Source organism: Schistocerca gregaria, chromosome 2, assembly GCF_023897955.1.
Source record: "Schistocerca gregaria isolate iqSchGreg1 chromosome 2, iqSchGreg1.2, whole genome shotgun sequence".
Taxonomy (NCBI): domain Eukaryota; kingdom Metazoa; phylum Arthropoda; class Insecta; order Orthoptera; family Acrididae; genus Schistocerca; species Schistocerca gregaria.
Window position 1 is genome coordinate 808,068,928 of NC_064921.1, and position 24,329 is coordinate 808,093,256.

Genomic DNA, 24,329 nt, shown 5'->3' on the forward strand with positions numbered 1-24,329 from the left:
CCGTAAGAACGGCCTTGATACGCCTGGGCATTGAGTCAAACAGAACTTGGATGGCGTGTACAGGTACAGCTGTCCATGCAGCTTCAACACGATACCACAGTTCATCAAGAGTAGTAACTGGCGTATACAATACGTTACAGACGAGCCAGTTGCTCGGCCGCCATTGACCAGACGTTTTCAATTGGTGAGAGATCTGACGAATGTGCTGGCCAGGGCAGCGGTCTAACTTTTCTGTATCCAGAACGGCCTGTACAGGACCTGCAACATGCGGTCGTGCATTATCCTGCTGAAATGTAGAGTTTCGCAGGGATCGAATGATGGGTAGAGCCACAGGTCATGACACATCTGAAATGTAACGTCCACTGTTCAAAGTGCCGTCAATGCGAACGAGAGGTGACCGAGACGTGTAACCAATGGCACCCCATACCATCACGCCGGGTGATACGCCAGTATGGCGATGACGAATACACGCTTCCAATGTGCATTCACCGCGATGTCGCCAAACACGGATGCAACCATCATGATGCTGTAAACAGAACCTGGATTCATCCGAAAAAATGACGTTTTGCCATTCGTGCACCCAGGTTCGTCGTTGAGTACACCACCGCAGGCGCTCCTGTCTGTGATGCAGCGTCAAGAGTAACCGCAGCCATGGTCTCCGAGCTGATAGTCCATGCTGCTGCAAATGTCGTCGAACTGTTCGTGCAGATGGTGGTTGTCTTGCAAACGTCCCCATATGTTGACTCAGGGATCGAACCGTGGCTGCACGATCCGTTACAGCCATGCGGATAAGATGCCTGTCATCTCGACTGCTAGTGATACGAGGCCGTTGGGATCCAGCACGGCGTTCCGTATTACGCTCCTGAACCCACCGATCCCATATTCTGCTAACAGTCATTGGATCTCGAGCAACGCGAGCAGCAATGTCGCGATACGATAAACCGCAATCGCGATAGGCTACAATCCGACCTTTATCAAAGTCGGAAACGTGATGGTAGGCATTTCTCCTCCTTACACGAGACATCACAACAACTTTTCACCAGGCAACGCCGGTCAACTGCAGTTTGTGTATAAGAAATCAGTTGGAAACTTTCCTCATGTCAGCACGTTGTAGGTGTCGCCAACGGCGGCAACCTTGTATGAATGCTCTGAAAAGCTAATCATTTGCATATCATAGCATCTTTTTCCTCCTGTCGGTTAAATTTCGCGTCTGTAGCACGTCATCTTCGTGGTGTAGAAATTTTAATGACCAATAGTGTATCTCTCTCTCTCCCTCGTTGTCACTTCCGTAGACCCTGTTTCTCATTGTCACTGGTTCTCGAGGAGTTCCACTGCACTTTTTTCTTCATTCCTATCCCCACTCCCTCCCCATCCCTGACACTGTCTCCTACACTATTTCCCTAGCACTGTTCTGTCCCTGTCAAGTAGGTGCCACTGTCACTGAGCCGCACTCTTTCTCTCACACTGTCATTGTCTTCTTCGGTCTATCTTCGCTCTATCTTCCAGTGTTTATTCCTTTTTCGGCTCTTTGCCACTGCCGTTGTCTTCTTCTCTCTCAGTATAAAAAAGTGCGAATATGATTGCGCAACTGGTGGTGAGGTTGTGACTGCGTCAACAAAGTCAAATATTCTACATAGAGGTATCAAAGAAAATCAAATGGCTCTAAGCATTATGACTGAGGTGATCAGTCCTCTAGACTTAGAATTATGTAAAACTAACTAACCTAAGGATATCAGACTCATCCATGTCCGAGGCCGGATTCGAACTTGCGACCGTAGTAGGCGCGCAGTTCTGGACTGAAGCGCCTAGAGAGATATCAACAAACTAGTCTCTCGCTGGAAGAAATGTGTTATCGACAGGGTGACTACGTTCAGAGGTAGATATGTAGACATGAAGAATAAAGATGTAGAATGTTAATAACTTTTGTTTCATCTAAACAGCTTTACGAGTTTTCACATAAAACATTCGGAGGCCTTACCTTTCAGTACGCTCTCATAATTTCATTCTCAGGCTTTTCGTAGACGATGGGAAAGATTTATCGAATAAAAATTGCAGTAATATCCATTGAGATCTCTGCACCATATTACACCAGTCCAAATCCGACAACTGGCTATTTATGTTGAATAATGCAAAGCCGTTCCTCAAAAGACGTAAAGCCGTGGTAGCCTTTGAACATAGCAGTTTGGACACAAGTAGAGTTGCGTCATGTCGTACAAATATTTTGGAGCGACAACGTGCGGCGGTATTAAGTGAAACGATCACATAGACTCAGACTACGATTTCTGAGATGTATGTATACCTCTAGTGCCCCTGTTTTGTGTCGATGTATTGTATGATGTGGCTGCGTGTGCCTGACCCTGAATTGTATACTGTTGTTGGAACGTGAGAGTTCCTTTGTTTCTGAACTCAATAATGGGCCTCCTTTGGCGCGCGCCAGCTTGCTGCGAGTGTTGTGTGGCAATATTCGTGAAAGTGAGACGACGTCGTCCAATAGGCGGTAGAACTGTCGATATTTTTAAAAACATCGGGACTGCGATATATCGATATTTATAAAATAACATAACCGGCCCTTGTTATACCGAAAAGAATTATCAGTATATCGACGGAAAAAATATCCACTGACTGGCAAAAAAAAAAAAAAAAAAAAAAAAAAAACATCGGCTGCACATTGTAAATATATTGGCAGTTTTATAGAGCTGTACACTCAAGTATTAATTTCTTATTAGGCATGCTGTACATCAATAAGCTAGCATCCTGCTCATCCCCCTTAGAGGAAGAATTGAAAGAAAAACGATACACATTCACGCTTGGCGATAACCTCTTTGCTAACAATGGTAACTGCATGTAAGAAGCACAATAAAAGGTGTTCAATGGGTCAATCGTTTGGTTTCATTACATGTCGGATTGGTCTGGAACACTTCATGACGATTACCCTGTGTTTTCGTTTGCGTGGTGAAGTTAAACGTTGCATTTTCTGTTGGTAGCGCCGAGCGGCGATTACGTCACCATTTCCACTCACACGTCTCCGCCAACCGCAAAGACCAACCTCGTCATTTAGATCTTTGTACATCAGTTTCGGTAACAGAATTAGAAGAATGCAAGTGTGCAGAAATAGCACACTAGTTGCGTTAAAAATTGTTTTTTAACGCATCTGGTGTGGTACTTCTTCACATCGGATGTCTCGTTATTCCATACTCACTTTCATCCCCCCCCCCCCCCCCAATGCAATAGGACTTCTTCTTTGTGCCATCTGTACTTGCTTGACATAGGCAAAGAGAAAGACTGTATGTGTTATAGTACGATTTCACAAGAACAGTTTTAAATGCCTACAGAAAATTGCAAAAAAATGTAATGTAAAATAAAAATATCGGGACTCAATATTGCCATTTCGATATCGATATGTCAGTGTATATGATCTTGCCTCATACATATTGATGTATTTTGGAAAGAATCGATATATCGGTATTTTATCAACAGACCTAATAGGCGGCACTGCTGTGGTGCTTTTATTGAGTAACATGATTAATATTTTGCGTGTAAGGCTGTCTGTATCGTAGTGGCACATGACCATGAAAAATTTTAAAATTGCCACGGCAGACTTTTAAGGAATCAATAATATAAACGTAGTTTTTGTTCCCCATTAGTCGATTTATGTATTAACTTGCGACCGTCACAGACCTTACGTTAACCTGGCAATACAGGATACTATCAACAAAGATTGTAAGTTAGCTGCCTATGCAGCTCGCAAGCCAAAACGAAGACGAAAAACACTCTCTGAGAGAGGATAAATAGGGGGTACATGGTTTGTATACTGGGAAACGGCAGCTTGTCTAAGAAAGAGATTGCATAAGGGACACTACGTGAATGTTGTGTGGGACCAAACCAGGTCTGGGTGACAGGAAACACGGCGCAGACGAAGATGGGCGGCGCGAATAGCTGTAGGCTGGTTTGCCCGCCGAGAGGGTGTAACGGAAATATCGAATAATTTTAGGTGGCGTACACTCATAGAAAAACACCTACATGTCGTGAGAACTTGCTTCGAAAACTTAAAGAAGAATCTTTGAAGATATAAACTACTAATATTCTACAGCCTTTCAACTACAGGGTATCCCAGGAGGAACGGTCTCTATTTAGGTATACGACAGGAACGATTGGAGCAAAAACGTCTAGTAAACGTGAGCCCTAAAATGCATAGCGTAAGAGTTATGAGCATTTGTGCGTCTTCAGTACTTTGAAACAAATCTCTTCTACTGTAAGATTCTAGCTTTCCACAGTTTCGGAGGTGGTAATATTATCCAAAACAAAAAAAACAATTGATAAGTGAACATGGGTTTTCAAATGCATATGTTAAGAGTTACGAGCAGTTGTTCATATTCAATACTGTAAAACAAATCTCTTTTACAGCAAACTCTTTGCTTTCCATACTCTGATAGACGGTAGCACGGACCAAAAAATAAATAAATGCCCTGCAAACATGGCTTCTAAAGCACATACGTTAAGAGGTATGAGCACTTCTTCAGTAGAAGAGATGAAGAACACGTGCTCATAACTCTTAACGTACACACTTTAGAACCCGTGTTTACTGGGTAGTTACTTATTTTTTGGTCCGTGCTACCGTCTATCAAAGTATGGAAAGCAAAGAGCTTGCTGTAAAAGAGATTTGTTTTACAGTATTGAATGCGAACAAGTGCTCGTAGCTCTTAACATATGCATTTTAGGGGCCATGTTTAACAGATCTTTTTTTTTTTTTTTTTACTTAGAATGATGGTTCGTGTCATATACCTAAATAATGACCGTTACTCCTGGGACACCACATATTTCCAGTGTAAGAAGAAAAAATAAAAACCATGCGAATATCAGCTCGCACTTAGTTGTACAAACAGTAATTCTTCACGTACTCCTTTCGTGAAAAGAAGGTTCAAAATGGTTCCAATGGCTCTTAGCACCATGGAACTTAATTTCTGAGGTCATCAGTCCCCTAGAAATTAGAACTACTTAAACCTAACTAATCTAAGGACATCACACACATCCACGTCCGAGACAGGATTCGAACCTGCGACCGTAGCGGACGCGCGGTTCCACACTGTAGCGCCTAGAACCGCTCGGCCACTCCGGCAGGCTGAAAGGAAGGGGATGAGACTTTATTGTAAGGTACACTAAAACATAGCTTCTGCCTTGTACTTCACAATTTTTTGAACACTCGGGTTCGATTCCCGGCGGGGTCAGGAATTTTCTCTGCCTCGTGATGACTGGGTGTTTTGTGCTCTCCTTAGGTTAGTTAGGTTTAAGTAGTTCTAAGTTCTAGGGGACTGATGACCATAGATGTTAAGTCCCATAGTGCTCAGAGCCATTTGAACCATTTTTTTGAACAGTACAAATATCGATGTAGAACCAGTATTTGGTCGCTTTATGTAATAGTGAAATATAGAGATGACTTGAACGACATTGACAGCATGCAGTTTTGGGTGATTCATGTTTACTGCGAAAACATCACCTTGATACATTTCTAATGTAAACGGTCTGGTCTAAGTTACTCTCTAACTTTCCGAAAAAGCATTCGTTAGAAAAGAAACGATACACTAAACGGTATTTTCAAGAAATTAACAAAATTATGAATAAACGGAACCAATAAGAAATAAAGAATTACAAACGACACCTACTCGTAGTTTACAGCTAAAACAACGAACTTACGATTCGACGTCAAGAGGGCACAAATCTGAAACACATCCCGCTCAATCCGGAACGCGGAATCAGTCACACACGTCGGCTAGCTCTGCCGTATTGAAACTACTGTCGGCCAGAGTGTGGGCACCGGAGGCGGCCCGTCCGGGTTTAATTTCCGACTGCAGGGTATTGCACCATACGGCGGACCTCTCGCTGCTATCAGCGGCGCCGGAAACCCACAAGCGAGATAACTGCCCTGCTGCGTGCCGCGCCATCTCACCATCAGGTGGAAGGGCAGTGCCCCAGCCAGCCAGCCAAGGGGTCAGCGCAAAACGGGGCCACGTACACGCTGAAGCCGAAACTTCCCGACAGACTGAAACTGTGAGCAGGGCCAAGCTCCTCGTGGACAAAGCTCCATCCAAATGACCGATCTGGACAAAGAAGTGCATCAACCATTTTGCTAACATTCCAGACTTGTCACAGGCTTAGGAATGTGACAGTCTTTTCGTATGCTTATAATAACCCTCAGCTGGAGATCTAGTCCGACTAGCCAACCACACTGCACCAGTGTCCACCGCGACACTTACGAGGGTCACTCCAAAAGAAATGCGCACTATTTTTATAAAAATACAGTTTTCATTCAGCATGTGTGAAAGTTTTACAGTGTGTAGATACATCCTTCCCGCTTGTTTTCAAACTTAGTTGAACCTGTTCCCGTGAGTGGCGTCGTCACAGCATCTCCTCAAGATGGCTGCTACACTTGACGTTCGTCAGAAGCAACGTGCTGTCATAGAATTCCCGTGCTGTATAAACGAGACAGTGGGAAACATCCACAAGAGGTTGAAAAAGGTGTATGGAGATGCTGCTGTCGATCGCAGTACAGTTAGTCGGCGGGCAAGCAGCGTACGTGATGAAACCGGGCACGGCAATATTGAGGATTGTCCTCGCAGCGGCAGGCCTCGTAATGCACACACTCCAGACAATGTGCAGAGAGTTAACGAATTGGTGGCTGCTGACAGATGCATTACAGTGAACGCTACGTTGGGATGAGGGAAGGAAGTGTTTGCAGAATACTGAAAGTGTTGGCGTTAAAAAAAGGTTTGTGCCACAAGGATTCCAGGATGTTGACAGTGGCTCACAAAGAAACAAGAAAAACGGTGTGCAGCGAACTTTTGGAACAGTACGAGAATGGTGGAGATGAATTTCTTGGAAGAATTGTGACAGGTGATGAAACATGGCTCCATCATTTTTCACCAGAGACGAAGAGGCAATCAATGGAGTGGCATCATGCAAATTCACCCAAGAAAAAATTCAAAACCACACCTTCTGCTGGAAAAGTTATGGCTACCGTGTTTTTCGATTCAGAAGGACTCTTGCTTGTGGACATCATGCCAACTGGAACCACCATAAATTCTGACGCATGTGTGGCGACTCTGAAGAAACTTCAAGCTCGACTGAGTCGTGTTCGACCACATCGGAAAAAGCAGGATGTTTTGCTGTTGCACGACAATGCACGGCCACATGTCAGTCAAAAAACCATGGAAGCGATCACAAAATTCGGATGGACAACACTGAAACACCCGTCTTACAGTCCTGACCTGGCTCCATGAGACTATCATCTCTTTGGGAAACCGAAAGACTCTCTTCGTGGAACAAGGTTTGAAGATGATGACTCCCTTGTGCACGCTGCCAAACAGTGACTCCAACAGGTTGGTCCAAAATTTTACCATGTGGCTATACAGGCGCTGGTTCCAAGATGGCGTAAGGCAATTGAGAGGGATGGAAATTATGTGGAGAAATGAAAATATTGTTCCTAAAGGATGTTTCTGCACACTGTAAAACTATCAGACATGTAGAATAAAAGATGGGTTAAAAAAATAGTGTGCATTTCTTTTATTTCTTTTGCAGTGACCCTCATAATTCCACCTGGAGGCATTGTGGGAACGTGACGAGGCAAGGAAAGTATTACACGAATGGGGAAATTATTCTAGCGACAATACGACCTTATACTTTCCCAAAACAGCTACGACACTTAGCAGCCGTAATACCGGTGGCTCCTAGATCTACGCGCAGTGGTTAGACACGGACGATTCAATCCCGCGTCCGGCCATCCTGATTTAGGTTTTCCGTGATTTCCCTAAATCGCTCCAGGCAAATGCCGGGATGATTCCTTTCAAAGGGCACGGCCGACTTCCTTCCCTAATCCGATGAGAGCGATGACCTCGCTGTCTGGTCTCCTTCCCCAAACCAATCAACCAACCTAGGTCTATGTTCTTGTTGTGTTTGACCTGCATCCTTTGATACTGAAGCCCTTTCTGTGTTTCCCCTATACCCTATAACCTAAAAATATCTCCCAGCCCATGCCAAATCCCTCTAAACGGGAAAATGAATTGACACAAACGATTTTTAGAAAGGCAAGTTTGTTATGGCGCGAAGCCTGGGAGCGAGCACCTCGGAAGCGACCAAGCTGGTGCGCTGTTCGTGTACTGCTGTCATGAGCGTCTACGGAAAGTGGTTCGAGGATGGTGAAACCAGGAGTAGGCTACTAAGTGTTGGACGTCCACGGCTCGCCACGGAACCCGGAGGTCGGAAGCTTGCTCGCTTTGTAAAGCAGAGTAGGCGTCTACTTGTTGCTGATCTGACAATAGAGTACAATGCTGGTGGCGGCGCAAGTGTTTCACAGCAGGTCTTTGAGTGCACGGAGTTGAACGTGAGGCTTCGCAGCAGACGAGCCTAACACGTTCCCGTATTGACCCAACGACATCGTCATTTAAGCATCAATGGAAACGTGTCATCTGGTCTGATGGATCATATTTGTTGTTACAGTTTGTCGATATTCCTATCCTGATAAGCCATCATCTGGGCGAACGGCTGCTCGAAACATGCACTGGGCCACAGACGCAGGTGTGCAAGGCAGTGATATTCTCTGGGGGACAGTCATCTGGACTTCCGTGGCACAATCGAAGGCATCGTGACAGCTGTGGGCTGAGTGAACGTTACTGAGGAGCGCCTGCATCCCTTCGTGCTCGATGATTTCTTCGACGGGCTACTGTCTGTGTCACAAGACCAGAATCGTGCTATAGTGGTTTGAGGAGCGTGACAGTGGACTCACGTTGATGTTTCGACCACCTAGTTTGCCTGATCTGAACCAGCTGGAGAGATTCCGGGACACTATGGAGGGCCCTGCACCCGCAAATCACCAACCCATAAACTATGGGAACTGCGGGACCTGTCCGTAGAAATCTGGTGCCACATATGTACCTTTGGAAATACAGAAAGGACTTGTCGAACCGATGCAACCCAGGATCACTGCTGAACTGCGTTCTAAAGGCGAAGCAGCAGTTTATTAAGCAGGCGATCATAATGTTTGGGCTCAACAGTGTACGGATTAAATCAAACGAAACATTATATGGCCACTTTTTTTCTGGTCGGTTCTTTTCCCTTTAAGAACATCGGATTAAGTGATCAATCTTTCACTTATTTCGCCGACAGTTGTGGCCGTGCGGTTCTAGACGCTTCAGTCCGGAACCGCGCTGCTGCTACAGTCGCAGGTTCGATCCTACCTCGCGCATGGGTATGTGTGATGTCCTTAGGTTAGTTAGGTTTTTAAGTAGTTCTACGTCTAGGTGGCTGATGACCTTATTTGTTAAGTCCCATAGTGCTCAGACCATTTTTTTCGCTTATTTTGGAGTTCGACTGACATGAATGATCTGTGTGTAATGTAATCATAACGTGTTATATGAAACTGTCATTTAAACAGATAACGGTTAATTATTGTTATCACAGATCACCTTACAATATTTTAAACTGTAAATTTGTTAACACAGACTTATTACACCCAACATTTCGGTGCACTAAATAATTGATTATAAATATTTCCTTTTATTGAAGATACGTTATCGTGCAGATACAGGGTGTTTCAAAAATGACCGGTATATTTGAAACGGCAATACAAACTAAACGAGCAGCGATAGAAATACACCGTTTGTTGCAATATGCTTGGGACAACAGTACATTTTCAGGCAAACAAACTTTCGAAATTACGGTAGTTAAAATTGTCAACAACAGATGGCGCTGAGGTCTGGGAAACTCTATAGTACGATATTTTCCACATATCCACCATGCGTAGCAATAATATGGCGTAGTCTCTGAATGAAATTACCCGAAACCTTTGACAACGTGTCTGGCGGAATGGCTTCAAATGCAGATGAGATGTACTGCTTCAGCTGTTCAATTGTTTCTGGATTCTGGCGGTACACCTGGTCTTTCACGTGTCCCCACAGAAAGAAGTCACAGGGGTTCATGTCTGGCGAATAGAGAGGCCAATCCACGCCGCCTCCTGTATGTTTCGGATAGCCCAAAGCAATCACACGATCATCGAAATATTCATTCAGGAAATTAAAGATGTCGGCCGTGCGATGTGGCCGGGCACCATCTTGCATGCACCATCTTCACAGTGTCGTCTAAGGCAGTTTGTACCGCCACAAATTCACGAAGAATGTCCAGATAGCGTGATGCAGTAATCGTTTCGGATCTGAAAAATGGACCAATGATTCCTTTGGAAGAAATGGCGGCCCAGACCAGTACTTTTTGAGGATGCAGGGACGATGGGACTGCAACATGGGGCTTTTCGGTTCCCCATATGCGCCAGTTCTGTTTATTGACGAAGCCGTCCAGGTAAAAATAAGCTTCGTCAGTAAACCAAATGCTGGCCACATGCAAATCGCCGTCATCAATCCTATGCACTATATCGTTACCGAATGTCTCTCGTGCAGCAACGGTAGCGGGGTTGCCGCGTTTGAATTTTGTATGGATAGAGGTGTAAACTCTGGCGCATGAGACGATACGTGGACGTTGGCGTCATTTGGACCGCAGCTGCAACACGGCGAACGGAAACCCGAGGCCCTGTTGGATCACCTGCTGCACTAGCTGCGCGTTGCCCGCTGTGGTTGCCGTACGTGGTCGCCCTACCTTTCCAGCACGTTCATCCGTCACGTTCCCAGTCCGTTGCAATTTTTCAAACAGATCCTTTATTGAATCGCTTTTCGGTCCTTTGGTTACATTAAACCTCCGTTGAAAACTTCGTGTTGTTGCAACAACTCTGTGTTCTAGGCGGTGGAATTCTAACACCAGAAAAATCCTCTGTTCTAAGGAATAAACCATGTTGTCCACAGTACACTTGCACGTTGTGAAAAGCACACGCTTACAGCAGAAAGACGACGTACAGAATGGCGCACCCACAAACTGCGTTGTCTTCTATATCTTTCACATCACTTGCAGCGCCATCTGTTGTTGAAAATTGTAACTACTGTAATTTCTAAAGTTTGTCCGCCTGAAAATGTACTGTTGTCCCAAGCATATTGCAACAAACGGTGTATTTCTATCGCTGCTCGTTTAGTTTTTATTGGCGTTTCAAATATACCGGTCATTTTTGAAACACCCTGTATGTTATTACACACCGAAGCAAAAAACAGCATGTGATTCAAATGGCTCTGAGCACTATGGGACTTAACATCTGAGGTCATCAGACCGCAAGAACTTAGAACTACTTAAACCAAACTAACCTAAGGACATGACACACATCCATGCCCGAGGCAGGATTCGAACCTGCGACCGTAGCTGTCGCTCGGTTCCAGACTGAAGTGTCTAGAACCGCTCGGCGACACCGGCCGGCAACAGCATATGAACATATCTCTTTTCAGAATGAAATTTTCACTCTGCAGTGGAGTGTGTGCTTATACGAAACTTCCTGGCAGATTAAAACTGTGTGCCCAACCGAGACTCAAACCCGAGACCTTTGCCTTTCGCAGGAGACTGCTCTACCAACTGAGCTACCCAAGCACGACTCAACGAAAAGTCATCTCAGCTTCAATTACGGCAGTAACTCGTCTCTTACCTTCCAGAAGCACTTGCCTGCGAAAGGCAAATGTCCTGAGTTCGAGTCTCGGTCCGGCACACAGTTTTAATCTTGATCTCTTTTGGTGTCAGGGGTTGAAACTTAAGCATTCGTATGTATGCATACTTATTAGCAGCACACTTGTTTGTTAATTTTAATTGCACGAAGCGTATTTAGTTATAGCTCTCTTTGTAATGGCGCCTACGTGAAAAATAACGTACCCGATATTTGTCGCCCAGCACGGCAAAATTTGGATCGAAAAATGAAAATAGTGACGGTGATGCTTTAATATTTTCCTAAATGCATAAATCAATTTAGTTATCTCAATAACATCGGGGCTAGAAGAGACGTAATTACCAAAAATAGGTGTACCGACCGTGATGGCGGACAACAACAGGATAAGATCGTAACTAATAAAACTTTTAATAGCTGCTGGAAAGGACACAATTCTCCTACAAATAAAAGATGGTTTCAATAGTAACAAATAACATTTTGTATTCTGATAATGATTTAGATAAATGAACAATTATTGCACCTGTTACAGACCTCTTAATATGGAACGTAGGAAGAGTGCATCTTGCTAGATCAAAGATGGTTTCAGTAGTAACAAATAACATTTTGTATTCTGATAATGATTTAGATAAATGAACAATTATTGCACCTATTACAGACCTCTTAATATGGAACGTAGGAAGAGCGCATCTTGCGAGATCATGGAAGTGCCTATACGCCACGGTAGCTGAGTGGTCAGCGCGACAGACTGTCAATCCAAAGAGTCCGGGTTCGATTCCTGGCTGGGTCGGAGATTTTCTCCGCCCAGAGACTGGGTGTTGTGTTGTCCTAACCATCATCATTTCATCCCCATCGACATGCAAGTCGCCGAAGTGGCGTAAAATCGAAAGACTTGAACCAGGCGAACGGTCTACCCGACGGGAGGCCCTCGTCACACGACATTTCATTTCAGCCTGTAATACTATTTGTTTATGGTTCATCTATATTTTCTATAATTTTTTGCTTTAAAATTTTCGTGTATTGGTGCTATATTTTCCGTATATGTAAAGTGAAGTGTACTCTATTGGACACTGCAGTTCTTTGCATTGTATATGAGTAATGTATGTAAAATACTATGTAACTTGTTTATTACGTTAAATAATTTTCTGATGACATTTGTATTTAAAAACATTTGTGTGTATAAACTATCCATGCTGATGTAAATTTGACAATTTTAAGAAATGGTCACGCTTAGGAACAATGTAAGAAATAGGTGTTATGTAAAAGCCAGTGTACTTTTGTTTGAAACGAAAGTGGCTCTCGGAGTGGAAAAGATGGCAATGGCGAATTGCCGCGCTACCTAGAGCAAGCGCGGGAAGAAGTCACACAGTCTGTAGGCAGCAGTGATTGAGGCAACAAGCTTGTGGAGCAGGAGAAGCTTTGCCTGCAAATTTGAACAAAAATTCCTCGGATGAAGACTGCAAACGCCTTACGGCATAACTGCGAACGACGGCAAGAAGAGAAATTGGGCCCATACAGTAGGATTCTTGCAGGCCGTACTTTTCTTGAAGTGAAATGTTCAGTTTAAAAAGCGTGTGCTTTAGTATCTAAGAATTTAATATTTAAGTATGTTGATTATGGAAAGTGCTTTACTAAAGGTGTCCCCCCCCCCCCCCAAGCAAAAGTTTTTTTGGCTTCCTTGAAGTTATCTATTGGGCTTTTTCTCTTTTGAGCATCCTGGTGCATATCTGCTGCAGCATCCTAAAACAAACAGAATCGTTGGACTATATGCTCACCGTGATATTAGAGTATACAATTCTCAGTAGTAAAACACATCAATGGATCATGCTTAAGTTATACACAACCATTAAATACACGTACATCACAGTACTTTTACAGAGAAGCAGCGTAGTATAAGAGTTTTATTTCAGCTCTTCCTGGCAGCAGCAGAAGCAGAAGGAGAAGGAAGCCAAAAAAACTTTTGCTTGGGGGGGGGGGGGGGCGGAACCTTTAGTAAATGACTTTCCATAATCAACAAACTTAAATATTAAATTCTTAGATACTAAAGCACACGCTTTTAAACTGAACGTTTCTATTTGGTTGCGCCGCGAGTTAGCCTGTTGCGCTCGCGCAAGGTCAATGTCTCTTCCCTAGTACTGATGTAAGCATGCATTGTTGAGCGCGCACAGCTGAGTCGTACGCTGCTCCAGTTTGCATTTCGCTTAGCGTGAAGCTGTGTTTTTACACTTCCATCTTGTCAAATGTTTGTCTTTGCTTACAAAACAAGAAAATTACGTAAGTCTACATATATTTCATTCAAAAATACACACAATAAAAATTTTTACTTATAAAACTACAACATTACTTGCCTGATTACTGCTTCCGCTTGTTCTTCTAGTGTATTTTTCGTTGATTCTATTTCATGTTGCTATAGGTCGTCGTTTATGTCTCCTTGCTCATCGAATCGTACGAAACATGTTTGAAAATCTGATGTGCCCCTACCTCTTGTAAGATCTACAATATGGGGCTCAACTTCGACCGATTCGGGTTTTCCTGCAGTGTAGTCTGATTTACTTCTGTGCACAGAACACTTTTCTGTCAGTTGTACTGTGTGATTGTTTCTCCAGTTTGTATCATTACCAGCTCTTGACATACTTTTTCGAGTGTTCATATGACTGTTGTGAAATGTTGCCGTATCGTGATTTTGTTGGGCAAAGGTTGGCTGCGGTTCGGCGTGTGGCATGTTGTTATTGTTGCCGCGCGCCGGCCATTGGTACGGCTGACTGTTTTTATTTACACGCGGTGCATAGTTTTGAGATGAGGGATTGCAATTAGCTTGTGGATGGTAATCGTTTCTGTCACACGGATAGTTTCGTTTAAATCTTCTGTTCTTGCCATTTCCATTTCCGTATCCATTACCACGGTTAATGTATCCTTGCGGTTGCGCGTACCAGCCTTGCTGTATGTTCGCGTCTGGCTTTTTGTTTTGACCATTCGAGTTATGTTGTTGTGGTGTTTGGCTGTCCGACGCCCTATTTGTTAGTACTTTCTCCTCATATACTATGTCGATTGAATCTAAATTGGACACAAAATATTTTGTGTCGTGCTCAGGTGTAGTAACTAATTTGTCACGAATGTGTAATGGCAAACGATTTTTAAAATTTTTAAAACATCAACATGAGAAATAGGATTCGTCCGATAACGTGTTTTATTGAGATACTTCTCAAAATAGCCTTGCAAGCTACCATATTTGCTATAAAAGGAGTGGGGTTAAAAATCTCTCGCCTAAGTCTCTCCTGTACGGCTTCTGACCAGTATTTGTCAAGAAATGCACGTTCAAACTGTAAATGTTTTACAACGCTCGGCTGCCTCGGTTGCCCACAAAAGTACATCGCCTTGTGCATACCCAACAACAAATCTGATCTTTTGTGCTTCCGTCCAATTTCTAGGAAACACATGTCGAAAAGCACTAATAAATACAACAGGGTTCATCCTCTTACCTTCACTCGTAAACGTTGGAAACTGATGGTGTCTTAATAGACCTTCCTCGGCAAATATAGTGGACAAGCTATTTGCATTTTGTGCTGTGTTTACATAGCTGTCATAATTATTTACATTTCTCGTAGGTACTGGTTCTGGTGTTATGACATGTAAACCTACACTCTGCGGTCTGTCATTACTACTTGCATTGTTTGTAGGGTTTCCAATGATCGGTGTGCATACATTACTTTGGTTTGCTGTGACTGGCTCCTTGTTTATGTCTACAACTTGTGTCTCTGTAGCAATTTCACCCAAGTGGTTACGTATCCCGTGCTCTGTAGCTTGCAAATTGGTGTTTACTTTATCGATAATGTCATTTTCCTTCTGCTGAGTAACTTTTTCAACGACATCATTGATTAATCTACATTCCTTCACTACTTTTTCCGCTGCGGTACTGGTTTTGTCCAGAGTACCTGCTTCAGCTTGTGGAATTACATCAGATAAATTGTCATTAGTTTTGTCCCTTTCCTTTCTGGCACAGACACTTTCGATTTCAAGTGATGCTACTTTTAACGCGAGTTCATTAATCGCTATTGGTATGTTTTCGTAATCCTTAGGCAGTTTGTTCACTACGGTAGCGACGTTCTTCACTGTGGAAGTTAATTGTGTTTGTGTAGCTTCCAGGTTTGTGTGTGTGTCTTTCGTCGCTTTTATTTGCTGCTCTACTGTATCATTCTGCTCGTTAAGAGTTTCTAATTTGTTTTATTTCCGTAATGTTATTGTTTACTTCAGAAAGTACATCTTGCTTTAGCTGTTTTTCCATGTCTTTAAATTTTACATTCATTTCCAAGTGAAAACTCTTAGTCCAATCAGTGATCTGTTGTGGGACTGTATCCTGAAAATCTTTTAAATCTTGTTTCTGCTCTTGTTTTATGTTGTTTGTCTTGTGTGACTATGGTAAGGTTTTGCAACAAACTGTCAAATTTTGTATCAATTTCTGCACACAAATTGGTGTTTGTATTTTTTATTTCGGTGCTCAAGCTATCGAGTTTTTGAAGTATCGTGGCAAGTGCACTATTTTGGTTGCTATCTAATGTACTTTGGTTGTTAACAACTGTACTTTGTAAATCAACATTTGGATTTCCTATGATGGGTGACGGTAAAGTGTCGTCAAAAATCATGTTATCTTCGCTTTCTGTTTTCCTGTGAGAGCAGAATGTTGTTCATGGAGATACGTGATGTAGTTTCATCTATTGTCATCAACGTATCATCAAAGTGAGAACTCTGTGAAAGCTCACTAGCACTTGTTACTTCGGTTCTGTTCATCTCTGAACAACTTAATACTTCTGAGTGTGGAAGACATGGCTCTGGTACTTAAGATGTTCTGTCTTGCAATTGTACGCCATCTTGGCTCATTGCGTTTTCGCCATTGTCAACAATAATGGAAACTGATTTTTGTGCCATTTTGGTTTCATATTTTAATTAAAATTTGAAAAATAGAAAATTGAAATATATTATTTTTGGAAATTTGAACATACGATTTACATGTCGTCAAGCGTTAACTGCCTACTTTTATGACGCACGAAATGTTGTGACACAAAAACTTAAAACTTTTCTCTCGCTAATCATTGCGTAAAATTTCTTAAAATTCACTACAATACATGTAGGAAGAGAAATTAAGGAAAGGGATGTATAATTACTACGCTGGAGACGCTCCCAAGCAAAGCTAAGCAAGCGGTTGCGTAGCGGCCCTACCCTTGCTGCGATGAAACCAACAGCGTATTTCCAAAACTTTCTGTAAATTCCGGTTTCGCTATTGATTCCCTTTTCAATTGGTTACTTTATCCACAAGAATTTTTGTTTCTGTTTATTTTGCTCCTAGTCCTGATGTTGCACATGAAAATTTAAAAATAATTACTACATGCAAAAAATTTCATAAAATATCATAAACAATTTTGAACAATTTACACAATTGGTTCCGTGCTGTTGAGATTTACGCAATTTGGTTATATATGCTTCTTCATCCTCCATAATTACTTCCCATTTTTGACTGCGAATACAATACTGATTTTTATCGGACTTCCTCTTCAGATGCAGGCAGCTACAGTGACATGACATTAGCATAATGCCCGAAAGGAAAGAAAACTTTCGTGGTTTTGCACTAAAAGGACCTCACACTTCATACTTTCATAAAAATTTGTTATTCAGGTAACACAATGTCTACAATCTTTGCCGACGTTTACACTGGCCGCTCTAGTGTTTATTTTCATTGGTAATAAGTTTTATCGTACCGTGTCGGGGCTTTTCCTTATGTATCTGTACAGTGGCTGTCGACCCCGACTATGTGCGTGCAATTGGACAACGCTACTATCGTAATGGATCCAGAGTTGGTAAAACAAATGGCAGAGGCTGCTAGTCTTGCTTGCCAGATGAAAGCAGAGCTCGCCATTTGCAACATAGTTAACAAAGCCGATTGCGGATCTGTGGTACATAGCCGAGTGGAGGGTCTGCAGGAGATTGGTTGATTTGGGGCAGGCGACCAAACAGCGAGGTCATCTGTCCCATCGGGTTAGGGAAGGAAGTTTTAAATGCAAATTTGCATGCCGAGCTTTCATTAGCAGAAAACGTAATTATAAGCTATGAAATAAAACCATATTATGAGCCATAGATATAGTCCACGGCTGTATAAATATTGTATGCAGCCTCTGGAAACATTTGAAGATTTTTAATCGTCAGATTATTGGCGGAAAAAGAGGCACCTTTTGTTTTTTAGGCCTTGTCCAGAGCGGATGTACTTTGGCCATTAATACTACATTATTTTAATACATTCACTAGTTGCAACCAATCGGCACTCGTAATTGCATAATACAACTCTCAGTGCAAGATTAGTAATTTAATTGTGCTTTATTTCAGAATATACTGTTATTACCAACCTACGTATGTTTTATTTTGTATCTTTAGTCATTGTAAGATTGTTGGGGGGACTTGCTATGGCAAAAGGTTCCGTACTTCTACGCAAAAGTCGTCCAGCTCCACCCACCGTCGTCTTCTGGTGCTGTCTTATTACAAAGTCCGATTTAATGAAAACACAGAGAAGAAACACTGTTAAACATACACGAATGGACCTTTAGCAGAAAAAGGCATGCTCAAGCGCCGAGAGTTTGTATGAAACATATTTTACCAATCCGTAAACTTAATTGATCTCTCTTTCATATTCATTGCTGTAGTTCATTGTATTGTCTCGATCCAGATACGAACGAGCTTAAATTAAATTGGCGACTTCGTGTATGGACGCATTCTTATATGTACTATATTGGCTTCCTTTTGTTACATGTTTATTGGATACTACAAACTGGATACGAGACCCTATTATTGACCACTGGAATATATTGAAGTAAGACGAATTACTTGATTGTATGTCGACACCTGAAATTACGCTGCAATCACTGATACAAGACAAGGCACCCCATCTTTACATCAGCAATCTTGCCTAAGCGCTTGTGTTACTTGCTTGCTTGGCAGATCTACCAAAATTTCCGTTTCCGTAGCAGTGATTTTAATCGTCGGATGTTAGAGTCCTCCCTCGGGCATGGGCGTGTGTGTTGTCCTTAGTGTAAATTAGTTTAAGCTAGATTAAGGAGTGCGTAAGCCTAGGCACCGATGACCTCAGCAGTTTGGTCCCATAGTCCTTACCACAAATTTCCAATTTTTCAGTTCACAATATGGCCGAATTTAGTCCTGTGTCACGTAATATAGCGTGCAGCCATTAGCGTTACAAATTCCACCAGTACCTACAACAAAAGCGAGATTAATTTTTACATGTATTCTGATTATATATAGCAGCCACCAAATCCTCACGTTATGCTGATCTATAGGCAAAACTTGACCCACGTGAAGAGAGAGAGCGGGACTTATATCGACTCGCTAAAGCAAGACATCACAATTCGGTGGATGTTCATCGGAGTCAAGGATGAGACCGGTAATCTGCTTGTTGCCTGGAAAAAGGCCAGAGAAAGATAGCGCAAATACTTCAAGAAGATCTCAACAGAAGAGTGGCGCGCGATCCTATAAATTTTGTGTCCTTCCCTTCAGTCTGAACGTCAGTTCAGGCGTGTTTATCACCGCATTTGATACTGTACTTGGTGATGAATCAGTTAATCACTGACACACTGATACTTTGCAAAAGATTCTGCGTAAATTCCTACAAGATGGAGTGATAGCTATTCTCAAAAAGTCGAAATTTGCTTGCAGTGACCTTAAGTATCTAGGACATATTATTAATGCACAAGGTATACGTCCTAACTCAGGTAAGTTAGACGCAATCAGGAATTTTCCCAGTCCACAGACTAGAAAGCAATTGAAATCTTTCCTTGGACTTTTTCTTTCTTTCGACGATTTTTACCACACCAACTTTTAAACAGCAAACATCTATGGAACCTACTCAAAAAGAATCAGATATGGATATGGTCTGTCCAGTGTCAGAAAGACTTCGATAGTATTTAGCATTCTTTCGTTAACGCAAACATTTTGGATCCCCCTGATTTTAACTTAGATTTTTGTATGACGTGACGCCTCATCCTATGGCTTAGGCTGTTTTGTTTCAAGTTGTAAAGAATGGAGAACAAGAACATGTGAAAATTATTGGTTTTGCGAGCCTCACACTTAGTGAATGTGAACGCACTTATTCTACCACAGAACGTGAAACACTCTCTATTGTGTGGGCCTTTAAGAAATTCACTTATTTGTATGGTAAGCACACTAAAATTTATACTGATCACCAAGCTGTCACATTCGTGTTAACTTCTGAGCTTGTACAGCCCAGATTATCACGCCAGGCTTTATCTTTGTAAAACTATTCCTTTGAAATTGTATATATTAAGGGCAAAGACAACATCATTGTCGACGCTTTGTTTCGTCTGTCTCAAGGCTTGAATGAGCGTAACTCTGACCTGGAGAATGAATGATCACCGACTACTTCTTATGCAGGATAAGCTATATCACTAGTGTTGTATCGACTTTTATGTCAATGTTGTATAAATCTGATATGCACTGGAATGAAGTAAGTTTTACTCGCAAATCAACCTACCATCCTCTGTCCAGCCGATATCTGATACATAATGTGTTATTTTATCGCCATCATCCTGAAGCCACTACTTGGTGTGTTTTTATTCCTAAAGATTCTGAACACAACCTAATTTGGCACACCAATTTTTTTGGGGTCATTATGGTATCAAGAAGTGCCTAGCAAAGCTTGAAAACTACTGTTACTTTATCAATATGAGACGTAAGATCCACAGTGTACTCTAAACACGTGTGATTTGTCAGAAATCTAAACCGCTGAACTTGTCTACGAAGTCTGAATTGCGTTCTATTCTACCTATAAACCTCTAAAAATTGTAAGTTCTGACATAGTGGTCCACATCCCACAAGCAGTGGTGGTGTGAAATATATTCTTGCATTTTACGATTTATTCTCCAAGCATGTTAAACTGTATGCTATAAGATCTGCTACTGACACTGTCAATATTAGTCGTTTCTCATGTAACTACATTCCTCGTGTGTTAAAATCAGAAGCTATTTGATCCAACAATTCTACTTACTATACTGGGTATAAGTGGCGTAAATTTCTCAAAGACAATAGTATATGTTTATCACAAGTTTTAGTCCCCAAAGTAATCCCACTAAACGTGTATTCCGTGAAATTAACAGATTTATGGGAATCTACATTTCTACCAAACATACTAATTGTGTAACATATTTGTCTTTATTTGAAGAGGTACACAACAACCTCAACGTTAATGAAACTCCGTACACTCCTAATGAGCTCATGTTCGATCGCAAAGAAGACAACGATTGGACAACGCCGTTACCAAAACTTTCTTTTCAGCAAACACACGACAAAAAGGTAAGGGAAGTCTGTGCGACGCTGTCTACGGAAGCCAAAATTAAGAATAAAACTTACACGCACACTGTCAAGAGGAAGCAGGAATTTAAAGTTGGAAAGTCAGTGCCTTTGCGTACTCATCATAAGTTGTGGACTCTTCAGCGGCGCAACGCGACGTGGCGTCTGCTGTACGACGGTTCTTATATCATAGTCAGCATTCCGCATTCTGGTGCATATCTGCTGCAGCATCCTAAAACAAACAGAATCGTTGGACTATATGCTCACCGTGATATTAGAGTATACAATTCTCAGTAGTAAAACACATCTATGGATCATGCTTAAGTTATACACAACTATTAAATACACGTACATCACAGTACTTTTACAGAGAAGCTGCGTAGTATAAGAGTTTTATTTCAGCTCTTCCTGTCAGCAGCAGAAGCAGAAGGAGAAGGAAGAGAATCGTCTTCGCCGAATACTTACAGCAGCAACTTAAAATTTTAAAGCAAATCTTATGTTAACTTTCATGCAGGTTTGAAGATATATTTTCAGCCTAGAGGTTGACTATCTGTATCGTCAGTCGTCGATTACTAACAATCAATACACTCTTACACTTTCACCTTGAAACTGATTTGTTACGCATCTCACCATTGAACACACACACACACTTGCGATCAGCTAAGGTCATGCTTACACTGCACACTTACACTAGTGTCGCGAGTATTTTATGTGTTTCATATTAGTTCATTGCTTTTATTTGCCTGTTTGTAGTTGTGAGCTTGATCTTATTGCTGGTGTGTGGTGAGATGTCAAATCCTCCTCTATTTCAGTTGACATCATTTGCAAAAGCAAAACATGGATCTAAACTTGTAAAGATAGTAAAAAATGTAAATATTGTAAACTTTCGTGAAGTTATATAAAAATATTTCTATGTGTGGAAATGGAAATGCCATGTGGCTAAGGCCTCCCGTCGGGTAGACCGTTCGCCTGTCGCAAGCCTTTCGAGTTGACGCCACTTCGGCGACTTGCGTGTCGTCGGGGATAAAATAAGGACAACAAAACACTGTCCCTGAGTGGAAAAAATCTCCGACCCAGCCGGGAATCGAACCTGGGCCGTCAGGTCTGACATTCCAGCGCGCTGACCACTCAGCTACCAGGGGCGGACAAAGTTGGGTGAAGACAAGAGAAATATTTCACTATGTTTATGTAAAGCCAATAAGTAATACGTTTGTATGTATTTATACCTATGTAAAACCTATATGTAATATATTTCTTTGTATTTATCTGTATTTAGGTAAAGCTAAATGATATATGCTTACTTGTATATGTTATCCGCACTTGTTACATGTGCCCATAAGTGAAAAGTTGAGACTTGTATAACCTGAGACTATTTGTGGATGTTTACTATACGTCGCTGAACTTATAACTACGAGGTAACTGTTGTGCAAAACCGCATAATTGAGAAAGACTATTGAGGTGGTGTGCTGATTGAGGTCATAAGAAATGTGCACTAGCTTTTCAGATCTCTAGTGTTACGCTTTCGGTGGAAATGCTGTCTGGGATTTAGAATCAACTCTTTCCATTCAACCACATACTTGCATTAGATCCTATGGAGAAGACCTTTAATGATTACAGCCACTAATGAATCGTATTTCTGGCACTTTCATATCTCGAAACGAGTCACCTTTCTCGAACCTATCTGCTACAGTAAAATTCCAGCGTGGTTTTAGGTAGTCCCTATTCAGCTGGCAACTGCCCCTCAGACTCTGCGCTACCATCCCTGTGGCTTAGCGCATGTGATCTTTCCCATGCAAGTTGGAACTGAGTTGAAGTCTGAGAAGACTCTACCACCTTCTGCAACCCATGTAGAATCAGGCTAAGCTGAGTTACTGCGACAGGACTGCGTTTTAACCATTTGATGGAAACGGGAAGTGGAAGAAGGACGAGGATTCTGCTTCTACATTGTGGTGCGCCCCCAAACTACATACAAGCACTACAAATACGCGTCCCTCAGGTCCCATTCACGTCTATCACCCCAACATGCTATCTTCGTTATTCTGTACCATCCAACAGAGAAAACTTACGAACTATAAAAGCTCAACTCACTCCATCCGACAGAGAACTTGATAAGATTTTACCGCATCTCTCTCCTCCCATATAACGAAAGTAAATATTGTCTGCTTTCCGGCATAGAGCACATGTGACGATCCTATTAAATATACAGCTATTGATCCATTGCATGGACCAGTGTAAACGTGCATCGCCTGTACTCTAGGAAGATGACCATATCCCACAAACAATACTATAAATCGAAGAGACCCTCCCTGTGACCCTGAGTCGTTGTTTGAAACATTGTTTTGTTTCTGCTGTAATACGCTTTGTACATTGCCATACATTTTGTTTTTTTCTGCCATGACTTCGAGATATGTGTGAGCTTCTAAACTGACATTAATACGTTCTGATCCATTGCTTCTCACAGAAAACTAGACGTCGCGTGCCATAACTCATGTTGTTAGTGCTGCTACCACAACACACCACACACGCTGGATGATTTTAAATAAGACAGTTGCAGCATAAGGAAACTGGAAGAGTTTGGCAGCGTTGTGGAGAGCTGTCCGAAGGTGGCTGACGACCTCTGCATTTAAACTCATCCGTCACAAGGACAGAATAGCTGATGGCTCTGTGTTCTTTTTCGAGTGATACCTTATACTGCAGTCATGTAATGATCACTGTCAATCATCATGTGGTAACCAACAGCATGCCAGTGAACGGATCGGATGGAAAAGACACCGTCAATGTACTGTAATAACAAGTGTCACAGTTGATAGTGCGAACAATTTTACAGTAATTTCAACACAGAACAATGATGTGAAAGCATGCTTCCCAATTTCATTATCATAGCTAAGCCGGCCCCTTCTCTACTTTGCGAGTATAATTGAAAATGTAGATAGATGACTGTGCAGTACCTCCATTCATTGTTAATTCTCGAACATATACATCATCAATGTATACCAGACATACTTCTAGCTCATTGAGCGTAGTGCTTAATTTATGATCTATCTCTGTGTGTATGGGAGTCGCCGGCCGGAGTGGCCGAGCGGTTCTAGACGCTACAGTCTGGAACCGCGCGACCGCTACGGTCGCCGGTTCGAATCCTGCCTCAGATATAGATGTGTGTGATATCCTTAGGTTAGTTAGGTTTAAGTAGTTCTAAGTTCTGGGGGACTGATGACCTCAGCAGTTAAGTCGCATAGTGCTCAGAGCCATTTGAATCATTTTGTATGGGAGTCACAAAGCCTTCTCGCTGTCTTAGGATAAAATTAGAGATTGGAAGACCCCCTCACACTCTTTGTTTGATCAAACCACTCTGCAGCACCATTTCCTATTTAATCTGCGGCTGACCAAAAGTAGATCG

General features: G+C 42.1%; 1 protein-coding gene across 1 annotated transcript in view; it reads right to left on the reverse strand.

The window, feature by feature from the left end:
• The window catches only part of LOC126335095 (uncharacterized), a 499,726-nt gene extending 493,881 nt beyond the window's left edge, over window positions 1–5,845 (reverse strand). Inside the window, exon 1 of the mRNA XM_049998005.1 lies at window positions 5,692–5,845. The gene's annotated coding sequence lies outside the window, so the exon portion shown is untranslated. The remainder of the gene's footprint in view (window positions 1–5,691) is intronic.
• Between the last annotated feature and the right edge of the window lie 18,484 nt (window positions 5,846–24,329).